Source organism: Chiloscyllium plagiosum, unplaced genomic scaffold, assembly GCF_037043375.1.
Source record: "Chiloscyllium plagiosum isolate Xiang-an unplaced genomic scaffold, Cpla_swu_hap1 HiC_scaffold_176, whole genome shotgun sequence".
NCBI classification, from domain to species: Eukaryota; Metazoa; Chordata; class Chondrichthyes; order Orectolobiformes; family Hemiscylliidae; genus Chiloscyllium; species Chiloscyllium plagiosum.
In genome coordinates this window covers 366,358-381,124 of record NW_028270315.1, presented here as the reverse complement: position 1 = coordinate 381,124, position 14,767 = coordinate 366,358, and the positions used below count along the sequence as shown (strand labels likewise).

Here is a 14,767-nt window from a genome sequence, read left to right as displayed (position 1 = left end):
CCCGCGACCGTTTGTGTAATGTTCCCCTTCCCCTCCCCCCACAACACCCCGTCACCCATCTGCAAAAACAACATCTCTAACTGCATTTCTAATCTCCCACAAACTGTCAGGGACATTTAAGCTACTGCTCGGCGAGCACACGCTGGACGGCAGTAAATTGAGGGGTGTGTAGGTTAGGTTGATCTTAGATTAAGAAAACTGCTCGGCACGACATCGTGGGCCGAAGGGCCTGTACTGTGCAATGTTCTAACTGCAGGCACATCCACACACATCAAAGACATGGAGGGCTCGGCTGAATCTATTGCTTTCTTCTCTACGTGTCACGTTTCATCGAGGTAGCGTCCTAGGCCCAAGCATCTTCAGCGAGTGGTGAGAATATGCAGTGCACTGCCTGAGAGAGAGGGTGCTGGAGGCAGATTCAATGGTGACTTTGGTCGGAGGGTCGGATACTTATCTGAAGAGAGAATATTTGCTGCAGGGCGAGTGGGACTGGGGAAGTTGCTCGTGCAGAGAGCTGATGCAGACATGACAGGCTGAATGTATCATTCAATGCGTGCAGTTCTGCAGTTGGTTACCGCCTCCTCAAAAACGCTGTGCTGGTCACGTGAGAAGTCACGTAAGCTTAGCCCTGACCCACTTGATTGGTGAGATACTGACGATCTCTACATGACCATGAGACAGTGGTTCACTGACAGGGGAAAAAAAGCAACTGCTGTAAACGGACCTGCTGCTCTCGTTAGAAATCCTGGGAGGACTACGGCGACAGGGAAACTGTCAGCAGTGATCTACAAGTCTTTGAACAGAATCAAGCTGATTGAAAACATGGAGGACAAATGGGACTTGAGGCAGTCCGCGGTATTGTAGTTATCGCTTCTCGGCCTTTTGGCTAAGATCAAGTGTCTGTTCTTATCAGGACGGGGGTCGAGTTGCGAGTCATCAGAGCTAGTGGAGATCATCGCTGGATCGTGATTGGACGTTGGAGGATCGTTTGGTTGTGCTGACCTGCTATTGGTGGATCTTCATGCTGGCTTCGGCCTAACGCCAATTCAGGGACCAGCCAACCTCCGAGCTATGGCCTCAACAGCTGCGCGCAGCCCTGGGCAGGGGGTTCGAAACACCGTCCGGGTGTCTGTCAAGCAGGTGGAGGGCCGTACACCGATGGATCGCATCCTGTTTATTAAGAAGGTATTGCTAGGATGCTGTGGGTTCGCTGCAGCAGACGTGTACTGCCTGCAGGATTTCCCTGGGGCAGGCTACTTTAATGTGACCTTCAGGAGTGTGAAGCAGTGCGAACAGCTCCTGAAGGTCTTCAAGGAGAAGGAAGGGGAGCCGCTGTTCTCCATCTTGTCGGCAACCCCATTGTGTGTGCTTCCTGCACAGAGGAGTCGGGTTGTTACAATCCATATGTACAACCCCTATGTTCCAGCGGCTGATGTCCTGACCTTCCTGGGAAGGTACGTCCAAGTTGAGGGAGAAGCCACCGACGTGATCGACCCCTTTGGGATCTGGACCAGTAAGCGGCAGGTCAGAGTGACTCTGAGGGTCGATGGCAATGGGAACATTCTTCACCCACCCTCGAGCTTCGCAATTGGAGGGAACAGAGGCTACCTGACATATGCAGGGCAGCCAAAAGTGTGCCGAGCCTGCGGGAAGTCGGGACATGTGCTGGCGGATTGCAAAGTGACCATCTGCAGGAACTGCAAACAGGAGGGTCACCTGACTAAGGACTGTCAGGAAGAAAGGAGCTGCAACCTGTGCGGAGAGGCGGGCCACGTGTACAAGACCTGCCCAAGACGGGGGGGCCCCACTTACGCACAGATGGCTGGAGGTGGCAAGGCGAGCCGTGGACCCCCAAAGACCAGTAACGTCCACCTAGACAGCAGGGAAACAGAGTCTGGTGGCACCCAGAAAGAAGAACAGGCTGGAGTGGAGGAGGGGGCAGCCAGTGGAGAGACACAGCAGCTAATCCTAGCTCTCGCTGGGCAGATGGAAGCAATGGAGGAGGAGGAGGAGGTAATCGAGCAGGCAGAGGAGTGGATACCGGTTATAAACAGGAAGAGAAAATCCGGCCACGCCCACAAAGCCTCCCAGCAAAGGGGGAAAAGACAGCTGCACGAGGGAGGGACGGCCAGCACTTCGGATGGGGAAGACGGGCACAAAGAACATCATCACCACCAGAAGAAGAGACAGAGCGCCGTAGATAAAGAGGAGGGCATTTCCTCCCAGCCAGGAAACAACGGACCCCCTGAAGTCCACCCTCCACCCAGTGAGAACCAGGGGGTACCCACTGTCCCACAACTACAGGTAACTGAGAGCTGCGATCCTCTGACAGTCCCATTGTCAGACACAGAACTGGACGGTGCGGACCCTTGCCTTGGCTCAATGACACCAGAGCAGGTAAATGACCCCAGTGAGGGCCTGGATAGCTACCTCAGCCCAGAGAAGGTCCAGCAGTTCGTGCACACTATGGGGATGCAGATAGCTACCCCAGTGACAGGACAGTCAAATGGACAAGGGTAACCCCATAAACTGGGGGTTAAAGAAGTTTTCCTTTGCTCTCATATAACAGGGCACCCACTCAGTAGGTGGGTTCCGCTGAAGCCACAGCTAAATAATAAGAGACTGGATGGTTAATGAAGGGAACTGTATTTAGGATAACTGTAAATTTGAGCAATTCAATCTGTTCTTTACGACATGGAATGTATATATGTATGAACGATATGACAAATTGTACAAGTACCAAAGATTTATTTATATGAATAAAGTATATTTTGAAATAAAAAAAAAAAAAAAATCTGTTCTTATCAGTTTAATATCTGATACGTCCCTTATCTGGGGACCATATATTAAATTGATTTTTGGAGCAGGGAGATGGAATAGGGGCTTGCTCCGTCCACTCCACGCATCGACCTGGTATTGCAGTACCTCCGGGAACGGTGCACCCCTCATCTAAAAACAGCTTCATGTTTATAACTCAGGCTTTCGGTGCTTTGTGTCTGCTGGATGGGTTTGAGTACCAAGTGCTTCATTTCTCACACCTCACATCCAACCGGGCGTGAGTCGATTCAAACTCGTCTGTTCTAAGGTGGCTGCTCAGCTCCCGCTCCCTATCCTTCTCTCGCCATCTCTGTCTCTTGCGCACCTTGACACTTGCTCTCAATGTCATCCCCTCGGACCCCTGCTGCGTGCTGCACCTTCCCGCCAACGCCGGGCCCCGATCACACCACGTGGTGTCAGAATTTGGGAGTCGCAGCAACCGTAGCTGCCCACCAGCTTTTCATACTCGCGAGCGACATTTCAGAAAAACAAGAGAAGGTCAACTGTGCTACGTTGCTGCATGCTGCTGGGGATGAAGCTATCTCGGGGTTCAGTCGTTTTGATTTTGATGACTTGAAAGAGAGATTTCGAGAACACTGTGAGCTAGGACAAAAATCATCGGGACGTATTTAAGGCACATGCTTTTCATCAGACTGCAAGGGCAGGCGGAATCGATAGGTACGTATGTGACTGACCGGAAAAACGAGGCAAAGGACTGTGAGTTTCAGCCATTTTCCGATTCACGGAGCCGCGACAGAATCGTGTGTGCTATCACGAATGACTGAGTCAGAGGCAGGTTACTCAGAGAGTCAATTCTCACTGGGAAAAGCAAAGAGACAGCACTAACTCGACAACAGCACGTGAGAAAACGTAGAACAAACAAACCAATGTTTGCTGACCGGAACTGGCCTGGAAAGATAATAAGGCAGGTAGGAGCACTGCAGATTATCCGGCACCTGGGCTGTGTACGCAGGGACTGGCACAACACCCCCTTGCCTTCTTTTGCACTTAGAATGCTGCCAGTTCTGGCTGAGGCAGCAAAGTCAGTCTCACACAAGCAGCGTGTGCCAGCTGTCTGTGACAACAAATTCCAAAGACTCACAACCCTCTGAGAGAAGACGTTTCTCCTGATCTCACTCTTAAATTGGTGCCTCTTTATTCTGTTCAGTTCTAGACACTCCCATGAGGGAAAATGTCCTCTCAGCATTTACCCTGTCGAGCCACGTAAGAATCCAATATGTTTCAATAAGATTGTGTCTCATTCATTTAAACTCAGGATCTACACTCATCTGGAGGTAGGGTTTACCGGGCTCAGTTTTACTGAAAAGCTGACCTCCGGCTAGTTCGGCAAATAGGTCGTTGAGCAAAGGGAAAGGAAACCGCCTAGCACACACCAGCAGGTGAACTGTTGCAGCATGATATTGCGGCTCCGGCACTCAATCCCTCTACGAATGAAACCTAACAGCCTTCTTAACAGCACTATCCACTTGGGTGGCAACTTTCAGGGATCTATGTACATGGGACTCCAAGATCCCTCTGCACATCCACACTACCAAGAATCTTTCCATCGACCCAGTACTCTGCCTTCCTGTTATTCTTCCCAAAGTGCATCACCTCACATTTAGCTGCATTGAACTCCATTTGCCACCTCTCAGCCCAATTCTGCAGTTTATCCAAGTCCCCCTGCAACCTGTAACATTCTTCCACACTGACCACGACTCCACCGACTTTAGCGTCGTCTGCAAATTTACTAATCCATCCACCTATGTTATGCCTGCATCTAAGTCATTTATAAAAATGACAAACAGCAGTGGTCCCAAAACAGACCCTTGTGGCACACCACTAGTAACCGGACTCCAGGCTGAATATTTTCCATCAACCACCACCCGCTGCCTTCTTTCAGAAAGCCAGTTTCTAAGCCAAGCTGCTAAATCACCCTCAGTTCCATGCCTCTGCATTTTCTCCAACAGCCTACCACGTGGAACCTTATCAAAGGCTCCCGGCGTCCTGCTTCTCTATCCCATTGAAAACAATAGCGTGCTTCTTTAGAATTCTTGATCAGTCACTCTCAGAATCTTGACAAGTGATTGCCTTCGGCCCAGTTGAGTTTGATTCTGTCCAACCACATTCTTGCCCATAAAGCTCTAAGATTTCCTTTGTTGACGCGCAGGCTGTGTCTTCAGACTGACCGTATAACTGAACGTTCCCACCGTGAAAGCACCTGTGTGTGTTCCTCGCTCAGTTTCTGAAGGTTGCAGCGCAACGTGACTCAGCCGTATCAATGAAACCGGTGTCCACCTCCATTCTTACCGGTTTGCCGTTCAGTAAGGGAGCGACCGGGGCGTCGGCAGCTATCGCCAGTATCTGTAACAACAACACCTCATTGGTTTGTGCGCCTGGGCTTTTGTCTTCTTGCCCTTTTTGTACCATTTAGGATTTCTTCCTGTACTTTCGCTGCAGGTTATTGGTACTTTCTCCCCCGAGCGCACCCACTTAATATATTCTTTTTTAATGCTGCAGTTTCTGCACACAGCTTCTTTCCAGCAGCAATTTGCTGCTGCCTGACATGTGTTTCCACAGCAGTGGCAGTTTTGTGTCTGCGTTGGTGCTTGTCCCTGGGCCACCATTTTGTGAACTCTCAGCCACCATTTTGTGAGGTGTTGACCTTCCTTGGCTGCGAGTTCCATCACGGTTGCCATTCCCAGCACTTTCATTTAAGTGTAGTCACCTTTGCGTCAGTAATCTCTTCTGGATCGCTTCACATCTTACGGCAGGCTGCTACAAAAGGTAGAGTCTCGTGGGATCTGAGGTGAGTCGGCTAGCTGGATACAAAACCGACTCGGGGCGCATTTTTCGGAAAGGAGATCAGTAACTAGTGGCGTCCCGCAGGGCTCAGTGCTAGGACCTTTGTTGTTTGTGACGTGTAAATAAATGATCTGTACAAAGAGCTGTACAAAACTCCAGTTAGGCTACAATTGGGATATCGCGCGCAATGCTGTTCGGCACACTACCAGAAGGACGTGGATGCTTTGGAGAGGGTGCAGAGAAGGTTTACCAGCACGTTGCCTGCCCTGGAGCGCTTCTGCTGTGAGGAGAGATTGAATAAACTTGGATTGTCGTCACTGCAAAGACGGAAGCTGAGGGGCGACCTGATAGTGGTCGACAGCATACTGAGAGGCATCGAAAGGGTGGGGTGGCGAGTCAGTGGGTACAGGTTCACGGTGAGAGGGGGAAAGTGAGAAGGGAAAAGTGCGGGGAAAGGTTTTCACACAGAGGATGGTGGATGCCTGGAACGCGTTGCCAGTCGAAGCGCTGGAAGCAGGCACATTAGGAACGTGGGTTGGTACATTAGGAACTTGCAGCGTGGGTTGGTACCTGGGACTTCGATGTTGTGGCTATTACGGAGACATGGGTAGAACAGGGACAGGATTGGCTGTTGCAGGTTCCAGGGTTTAAATGTTTTAGTAGGGTCAGAGGTGGGGGTAAAAGAGGGGGAGGTGTGGCATTGCTTGTCAAAGATAGTATTACAGCTGTGGAAAGGACGATGGATGAAGACTCGCCGTCTGAGGTAGTTTGGGCTGAGGTTAGGAATAGGAAAGGTGAGCTCACCCTGTTAGTAATTTTTTACAGGCCTCCTAATAGTCCTAGAAACGTAGAAGAAAGGATTGCGAGGATGATTCAAGAGAAGAGTGAAAGTAATAGGGTGGTTGTTATGGGGGACTTTAACTTTCCTGATATTGATTGGGAAAGCTATAGCTCAAGTTCGTTAGATGGGTCAGTGTTTGTCCAATGTGTGCAGGAGGGTTTCCTGACACAATATGTAGATAGGCCAACAAGAGGTGAGGCCATACTGGATTTGGTTCTGGGTAACGAACCAGGCCAGGTGTTAGAATTAGAGGTAGGTGAGCACTTTGGGGACAGTGACCACAATTCGGTGACTTTTACTCTCGCGATGGAGAGGGATAAGTGTGCACTACAGGGCAAGAGTTATAGCTGGGGGCAGGGAAATTATGATGCGGTGAGGCATGACTTAGGATGTGTGGCTTGGAAAAGTAAGCTTCAAGACAAGGGCGTAACTGATATGTGGAGCTTGTTCAAGGAGCAACTATTGAGTGTCCTTGATAAGTATGTACCCGTCAGGCAGGGAGGAAAGGGTCGTGTGAGGGAGCCGTGGTTTAATAAGGAATTGGAATCCCTTGTTAAATGGAAGAGGGCGGCCTATGTAAAGATGAGGCGTGAAGGTTCAATTGGGGCGATTGAGAGTTATACGGTAGCCAGGAAGGACCTGAAGAGAGAGCTAAGAGCAGCAAGGAGGGGACATGAAAGGGCCTTAGTTGGTAGGATTAGGGAAAACCCTAAGGCTTTCTATAGGTATGTCAGGAATAAAAGAATGACTAGGGTAGGAATAGGTCCAGTCAAGGATAGTAGTGGGAAGTTGCGTGTGGAGGCTGAAGAGATTGGGGAGACATTGAATGAATACTTTTCGTCAGTATTCAATCAGGAACAGGACATTGTTGTCAATGTGAGTACTGAGTCACAATTAAGTAGAATGGATGGCTTTGAGGTATGTAGAGAAGAGGTGTTGGAAATTCTGGAAAGGGTGAAAATAGATAAGTCCCCTGGGCCTGATGGCATTTATCCTAGGATTCTCCGGGAAGCAAGGGAGGAGATTGCAGAGCCATTGGCCTTGATTTTTATGTCCTCGTTGTCTACAGGAGTAGTGCCAGAAGATTGGAGGCTAGCAAATGTGGTTCCCTTGTTCAAGAAGGGGAGTAGGGATAACCCTAGTAACTATTGGCTGGTGAGTCTCACTTCTGTTGTGGGCAAAATCTTAGAGAGAATTCTAAGGGATAGGATTTATGAACATCTGGATAGGAATAATGTGATCAAGGATAGTCAGCATGGTTTTGTGAAGGGCAGGTCGTGCCTCACAAACCTTATTGAATTCTTTGAGAAGGTGACTAAGGAGGTGAACGAGGGGAAAGCGGTAGATGTGGTGTATATGGATTTTAGTAAGGCGTTTGATAAGGTTCCTCATGGTGGACTACTGCAAAAAACACGGAGGTATGGCATTGAGGGTGAGTTGGAGGTTTGGATTAGGAGTTGGCTGGCTGGAAGAAGACAGAGGGTAGTAGTTGATGGCAAAGGTTCATCTTGGAGTGCCGGCACTAGCGGTGTTCCGCAAGGATCTGTTTTGGGACCATTGCTGTTTGTCATTTTTATAAATGACCTGGAGGAGGGGTTAGAAGGTTGGGTGAGCAAGTTTGCGGATGATACGAAAGTCGGAGGAGTTGTAGACAGTGAGGAAGGATGTGGCAGGTTACAGCGGGATATAGATAAGCTGCAGAACTGGGCAGAAAGGTGGCAAATGGCGTTCAATGTAGCTAAGTGTGAGGTGATTCACTTTGGTAAGAGTAATAAAAAGATGGGGTACTGGGCTAATGGACGGATACTTGGTAGTGTGGATGAGCAGAGGGATCTTGGTGTCCATGTACACAGATCTTTGAAAGTTGCCACCCAGGTAAATAGTGCGGTGAAGAAGGCATATGGCGTACTGGCTTTTATTGGTAGAGGAATTGAGTTCCGGAGTACTGAGGTCATGTTGCAGTTGTATAAGACTCTGGTGCGTCCGCATCTGGAGTATTGTGTGCAGTTTTGGTCGCCATACTATAGGAAGGATGTGGAGGCACTGGAACGGGTGCAGAGGAGGTTTACCAGGATGTTGCCTGGTATGGTAGAAAGATCATATGAGGAAAGGCTGAGGCACTTGGGGTTGTTTTCATTGGAGAAAAGAAGGTTTAGGGGTGACTTGATAGAGGTGTACAAGATGATTAGGGGTTTAGATAGGGTCGACAGTGAGAATCTTTTTCCAAGGGGGCATAGCTTTAAATTAAGGGGGGGTAGGTATAGGACAGATGTTAGGGGTAGGTTCTTTACTCAGCGAGTCGTGAGTTCATGGAATGCCCTGCCAGTAGCAGTGGTGGACTCTCCCTCATTATGGGCATTTAAGCAGGCATTGGATAGGCATATGGAGGATAGTGGGCTAGTGTAGGTTAGGTGGGCTTGGATCGGCGCAACATCGAGGGCCGAAGGGCCTGTACTGCGCTGTATTCTTCTATGTTCTATGTTTAAGGCTCACCTTGTTAGACACGTGAACGGGAGGCGGAACGGCGGGACTGAAACCACGTCTGGGCAACAAGTAGCACGTCCAAACAAGGAGTAGGAATCGGCACAGGCTCGCTGGGCCCTGTGTTATCGACCCGACGTGCCAAAGTCTCCGGCCACGTGTATAACTTTGGTGAATTTCTGCAAATACCTTGTAGACGGGGCTGTGACAGGGACCTTATTGGGGTGTCGACGATAATGAGGGCCACGGCGGGCATTTTTGCTGAGTTTGCAGATGGCACAAAGATAGCGAGAGGGACAGGTAGTTTTGAGGAAACGGGCAGGCTGCAGAAGGGCGTGGAGATGAAGGGCGAGTGGGGAAAGAAGTGACCAAGTGTGCGGTTTTGCACTTTGGTAGCAAGAACAATCGGGTAGATGATTTTCTGAACGAGGGAAAGGCTTTGCAAATCTGAAGCGCTGAGGGTCTTGGGAGTCTTAGTTCCAGGTTGTTTCATGATTAACATGCAGGTTCATCCGATGGTTCGGAAGGCAAATGCAGTGTCGGCATTCATTTCAAGCGGGCGAGAAAAAAGGAGCAGAGACGTGCTGCTGAGGCTGCATCAGACTCTGGTCTGACCACAGGTGGAATATCGGGAGCAGTTTTGTGCCCTGTACCAAAGGAAGGGATGCGCTGGTGTTGGAGGGAGTCTAGAGAAGGTTTACAAGCGTGTTCCCCCTGGGGCTGAAGGGTTTGTCACACGAGGTCTCTGGGTCTATACCCGATGGTGTTTCGAAAGGTAAGGCGGGATCTGACTGAACCTTACAGGCTACTGGGAGGCCTGGTCAGAGTGGATGTGAAGAAGATTAGATTAGATTACATTACATTACAGTGTGGAAACAGGCCCTTCGACCCAACAAGTCCACACCGACCCGCCGAAGCGCAACCCACCCATACCCCTACATTTGCCCCTTACCTAACACTACGGGCAATTTAGCATGGCCAATTCACCTGACCTGCACATCTTTGGACTGTGGGAGGAAACCGGAGCACCCGGAGGAAACCCACGCAGGCACGGGGAGAACGTGCAAACTCCACACAGTCAGTCGCCTGAGGCGGGAATTGAACCCGATGATCCCACTAGTAGGCGAGACGAGGACCTGGAAGTACAGCCTCAGGGTGAAGGGTCGTCCCTTCAGGCTGAGATGAGGTTGCATTTAAGACAGAGATAGAGAGGTTCTTGATTATAAGGGGATCAAGGGTTGTGGGGAGAGGGCAGGAGAATCGGGGTTGAGAAACCTGTGAGCCACGACCGAATGGCGGAGCGTGGGCCGAATGGCCCGATTCTGCTCCTACGTCTTATGGGCCGTCAGACCTTCCGTGGTCTTGCGGTCATGACAGAAAGCAGTTGTTTCCCAGAGGGTGGCGGCGGTCTGGAATGCACTGCTTGGGAGGGTAGCGAGGCGGGGAACCTCAAAACCTTGAAAAACTACTTGGATGAGCACTGGAAATGTCATAACCTTTCCTGGCTACGGACCAAGTGCTGGAAAGTGGGACTAGAGCAGACTTAGAGTAGCTTTGTCAGTGCGGACTCGGAGGGCCAAAGGGCCTCTTCTGTACTGTGTGACTGTGTGGGGAAGCTTTCTGATTCCCATCTGTTGATTGAGGCCGCCCCATTGATGCTTCCTGATGCGGAGCAGCCGGATGGATCCAAGTGCGCATTGAAGGTGAGAGGGTGGCAGAGAGCTTCGGAGCCTCCGTCCGTTTGGTTCAGGTTTCGTCTCGTCCTGATGCAAGCATCGATGTACGTGCTCAGTGGCTACCAATAGAGTGAAGGTGCAGTTGATCACTGACTCCACGCGTGGTGCTGCAGGTTGTAATGTCTAGACGAAAACAGAACTCGCTGCACCCTTCGGGAGAAGGGTCACTGGACTCGAAAAAGCGTTAATTCTGCTTTTTCCCCACAGATGCTGAGGTTTTGCTTACTGGGTGTTTTGCTTTATTTTGCATTTTAGACCTTGCTTTTTGATTGCACAGCCACTATCAAACCATTAGCTTGCTGTTAGCGCTGCAATTAGCACTCTTGAATCTTGATTTGCAATTCTAAGGAAGCAGACCGAATTGGAATGTTTGGAGCCGAACCAATAAAGGCTGATTTGCTGTAAATTGATCTTCACATCCCCGCCCCGTCGTGCTATTCATTTGCACGAGGTGGGTTGGGGGATGGGAGTTCACACTTTCCAAGACAAGATGGATTAGTCTGTAAGAGGTACTGTTCGTAAAGGTGAGCGAGCCGAGATTTCCTGACAGTGAGATTTTTCGGTCAGAATTCGAACCTGCTCCAATCATTTGCCTTGTGGGGAGGCAGGGATTTTTCACATTGGTAACAGCTGAGATTTTTAGAACGTCGAACAGAGCAGCGCAACAACAGGCCCTTCGGCAACTGTGAGAAACAAAACTCACTCACAATTCAGCCTGAGACAAAGCCTTGGAAACAAGAACATTTAATTCTTTACGGCCTTGCAAGAACAGGCGTTTTGCTCAAGCAATCAGGCTAGCAAAAGCGCGCGAAAACAAAACATGTAAGCATTCTTATTCAGTTTGCAAGTTGCGGAATCACGCCTCCCTTTTCCCATCCTATCATAAGCCGATTACCTCACTCGTTTTTCTCTAATTTTCCTTATCTGACTACCCTGCTGTCCTTGTCCTTGTCTGTTACAGCCTGTCTGCTATTTTATCCAGTTCCCCTTATCATACTATAAGCTTATTGTGAAATGCCCCTACTGCTACTTTTGTGGTCAGCTACAACACTTTAAAGTTATTTCTTAGTTTACAACTATTTCTTAAACAAAAACCTCTATATTCGTTAAAATCTTAGCCTTAGGTATGCTGCAAGAATCCCGCGACCGTTTGTGTAATGTTCCCCTTCCCCTCCCCCCACAACACCCCGTCACCCATCTGCAAAAACAACATCTCTAACTGCATTTCTAATCTCCCACAAACTGTCAGGGACATTTAAGCTACTGCTCGGCGAGCACACGCTGGACGGCAGTAAATTGAGGGGTGTGTAGGTTAGGTTGATCTTAGATTAAGAAAACTGCTCGGCACGACATCGTGGGCCGAAGGGCCTGTACTGTGCAATGTTCTAACTGCAGGCACATCCACACACATCAAAGACATGGAGGGCTCGGCTGAATCTATTGCTTTCTTCTCTACGTGTCACGTTTCATCGAGGTAGCGTCCTAGGCCCAAGCATCTTCAGCGAGTGGTGAGAATATGCAGTGCACTGCCTGAGAGAGAGGGTGCTGGAGGCAGATTCAATGGTGACTTTGGTCGGAGGGTCGGATACTTATCTGAAGAGAGAATATTTGCTGCAGGGCGAGTGGGACTGGGGAAGTTGCTCGTGCAGAGAGCTGATGCAGACATGACAGGCTGAATGTATCATTCAATGCGTGCAGTTCTGCAGTTGGTTACCGCCTCCTCAAAAACGCTGTGCTGGTCACGTGAGAAGTCACGTAAGCTTAGCCCTGACCCACTTGATTGGTGAGATACTGACGATCTCTACATGACCATGAGACAGTGGTTCACTGACAGGGGAAAAAAAGCAACTGCTGTAAACGGACCTGCTGCTCTCGTTAGAAATCCTGGGAGGACTACGGCGACAGGGAAACTGTCAGCAGTGATCTACAAGTCTTTGAACAGAATCAAGCTGATTGAAAACATGGAGGACAAATGGGACTTGAGGCAGTCCGCGGTATTGTAGTTATCGCTTCTCGGCCTTTTGGCTAAGATCAAGTGTCTGTTCTTATCAGGACGGGGGTCGAGTTGTGAGTCATCAGAGCTAGTGGAGATCATCGCTGGATCGTGATTGGACGTTGGAGGATCGTTTGGTTGTGCTGACCTGCTATTGGTGGATCTTCATGCTGGCTTCGGCCTAACGCCAATTCAGGGACCAGCCAACCTCCGAGCTATGGCCTCAACAGCTGCGCGCAGCCCTGGGCAGGGGGTTCGAAACACCGTCCGGGTGTCTGTCAAGCAGGTGGAGGGCCGTACACCGATGGATCGCATCCTGTTTATTAAGAAGGTATTGCTAGGATGCTGTGGGTTCGCTGCAGCAGACGTGTACTGCCTGCAGGATTTCCCTGGGGCAGGCTACTTTGATGTGACCTTCAGGAGCGTGAAGCAGTGCGAACAGCTCCTGAAGGTCTTCAAGGAGAAGGAAGGGGAGCCGCTGTTCTCCATCTTGTCGGCAACCCCATTGTGTGTGCTTCCTGCACAGAGGAGTCGGGTTGTTACAATCCATATGTACAACCCCTATGTTCCAGCGGCTGATGTCCTGACCTTCCTGGGAAGGTACGTCCAAGTTGAGGGAGAAGCCACCGACGTGATCGACCCCTTCGGGATCTGGACCAGTAAGCGGCAGGTCAGAGTGACTCTGAGGGTCGATGGCAATGGGAACATTCTTCACCCACCCTCGAGCTTCGCAATTGGAGGGAACAGAGGCTACCTGACATATGCAGGGCAGCCAAAAGTGTGCCGAGCCTGCGGGAAGTCGGGACATGTGCTGGCGGATTGCAAAGTGACCATCTGCAGGAACTGCAAACAGGAGGGTCACCTGACTAAGGACTGTCAGGAAGAAAGGAGCTGCAACCTGTGCGGAGAGGCGGGCCACGTGTACAAGACCTGCCCAAGACGGGGGGGCCCCACTTACGCACAGATGGCTGGAGGTGGCAAGGCGAGCCGTGGACCCCCAAAGACCAGTAACGTCCACCTAGACAGCAGGGAAACAGAGTCTGGTGGCACCCAGAAAGAAGAACAGGCTGGAGTGGAGGAGGGGGCAGCCAGTGGAGAGACACAGCAGCTGATCCTAGCTCTCGCTGGGCAGATGGAAGCAATGGAGGAGGAGGAGGTAATCGAGCAGGCAGAGGAGTGGATACCGGTTATAAACAGGAAGAGAAAGTCCGGCCACGCCCACAAAGCCTCCCAGCAAAGGGGGAAAAGACAGCTGCACGAGGGAGGGACGGCCAGCACTTCGGATGGGGAAGACGGGCACAAAGAACATCATCACCACCAGAAGAAGAGACAGAGCGCCGTAGATAAAGAGGAGGGCATTTCCTCCCAGCCAGGAAACAACGGACCCCCTGAAGTCCACCCTCCACCCAGTGAGAACCAGGGGGTACCCACTGCCCCACAACTACAGGTAACTGAGAGCTGCGATCCTCTGACAGTCCCATTGTCAGACACAGAACTGGACGGTGCGGACCCTTGCCTTGGCTCAATGACACCAGAGCAGGTAAATGACCCCAGTGAGGGCCTGGATAGCTACCTCAGCCCAGAGAAGGTCCAGCAGTTCGTGCACACCATGGGGATGCAGATAGCTACCCCAGAGACAGGACAGTCAAATGGACAAGGGTAACCCCATAAACTGGGGGTTAAAGAAGTTTTCCTTTGCTCTCATATAACAGGGCACCCACTCAGTAGGTGGGTTCCGCTGAAGCCACAGCTAAATAATAAGAGACTGGATGGTTAATGAAGGGAACTGTATTTAGGATAACTGTAAATTTGAGCAATTCAATCTGTTCTTTACGACATGGAATGTATATATGTATGAACGATATGACAAATTGTACAAGTACCAAAGATTTATTTATATGAATAAAGTATATTTTGAAATAAAAAAAAAAAAAAAAAAAATCTGTTCTTATCAGTTTAATATCTGATACGTCCCTTATCTGGGGACCATATATTAAATTGATTTTTGGAGCAGGGAGATGGAATAGGGGCTTGCTCCGTCCACTCCACGCATCGACCTGGTATTGCAGTACCTCCGGGAACGGTGCACCCCTC

At 50.1% G+C, this 14,767-nt stretch overlaps 1 non-coding gene and 1 pseudogene across 1 annotated transcript; both read left to right on the top strand.

Annotated features, from left to right (window-relative positions):
* Positions 1-2,766: 2,766 nt before the first annotated feature.
* LOC148133911 (U2 spliceosomal RNA) lies at positions 2,767-2,947 on the top strand (annotated as a pseudogene).
* An 11,635-nt stretch (positions 2,948-14,582) lies between these two features.
* On the top strand, positions 14,583-14,767 carry LOC148133910 (U2 spliceosomal RNA). Its single transcript, XR_015756021.1, has one exon. It is a non-coding gene; the product is annotated as a U2 spliceosomal RNA (small nuclear RNA).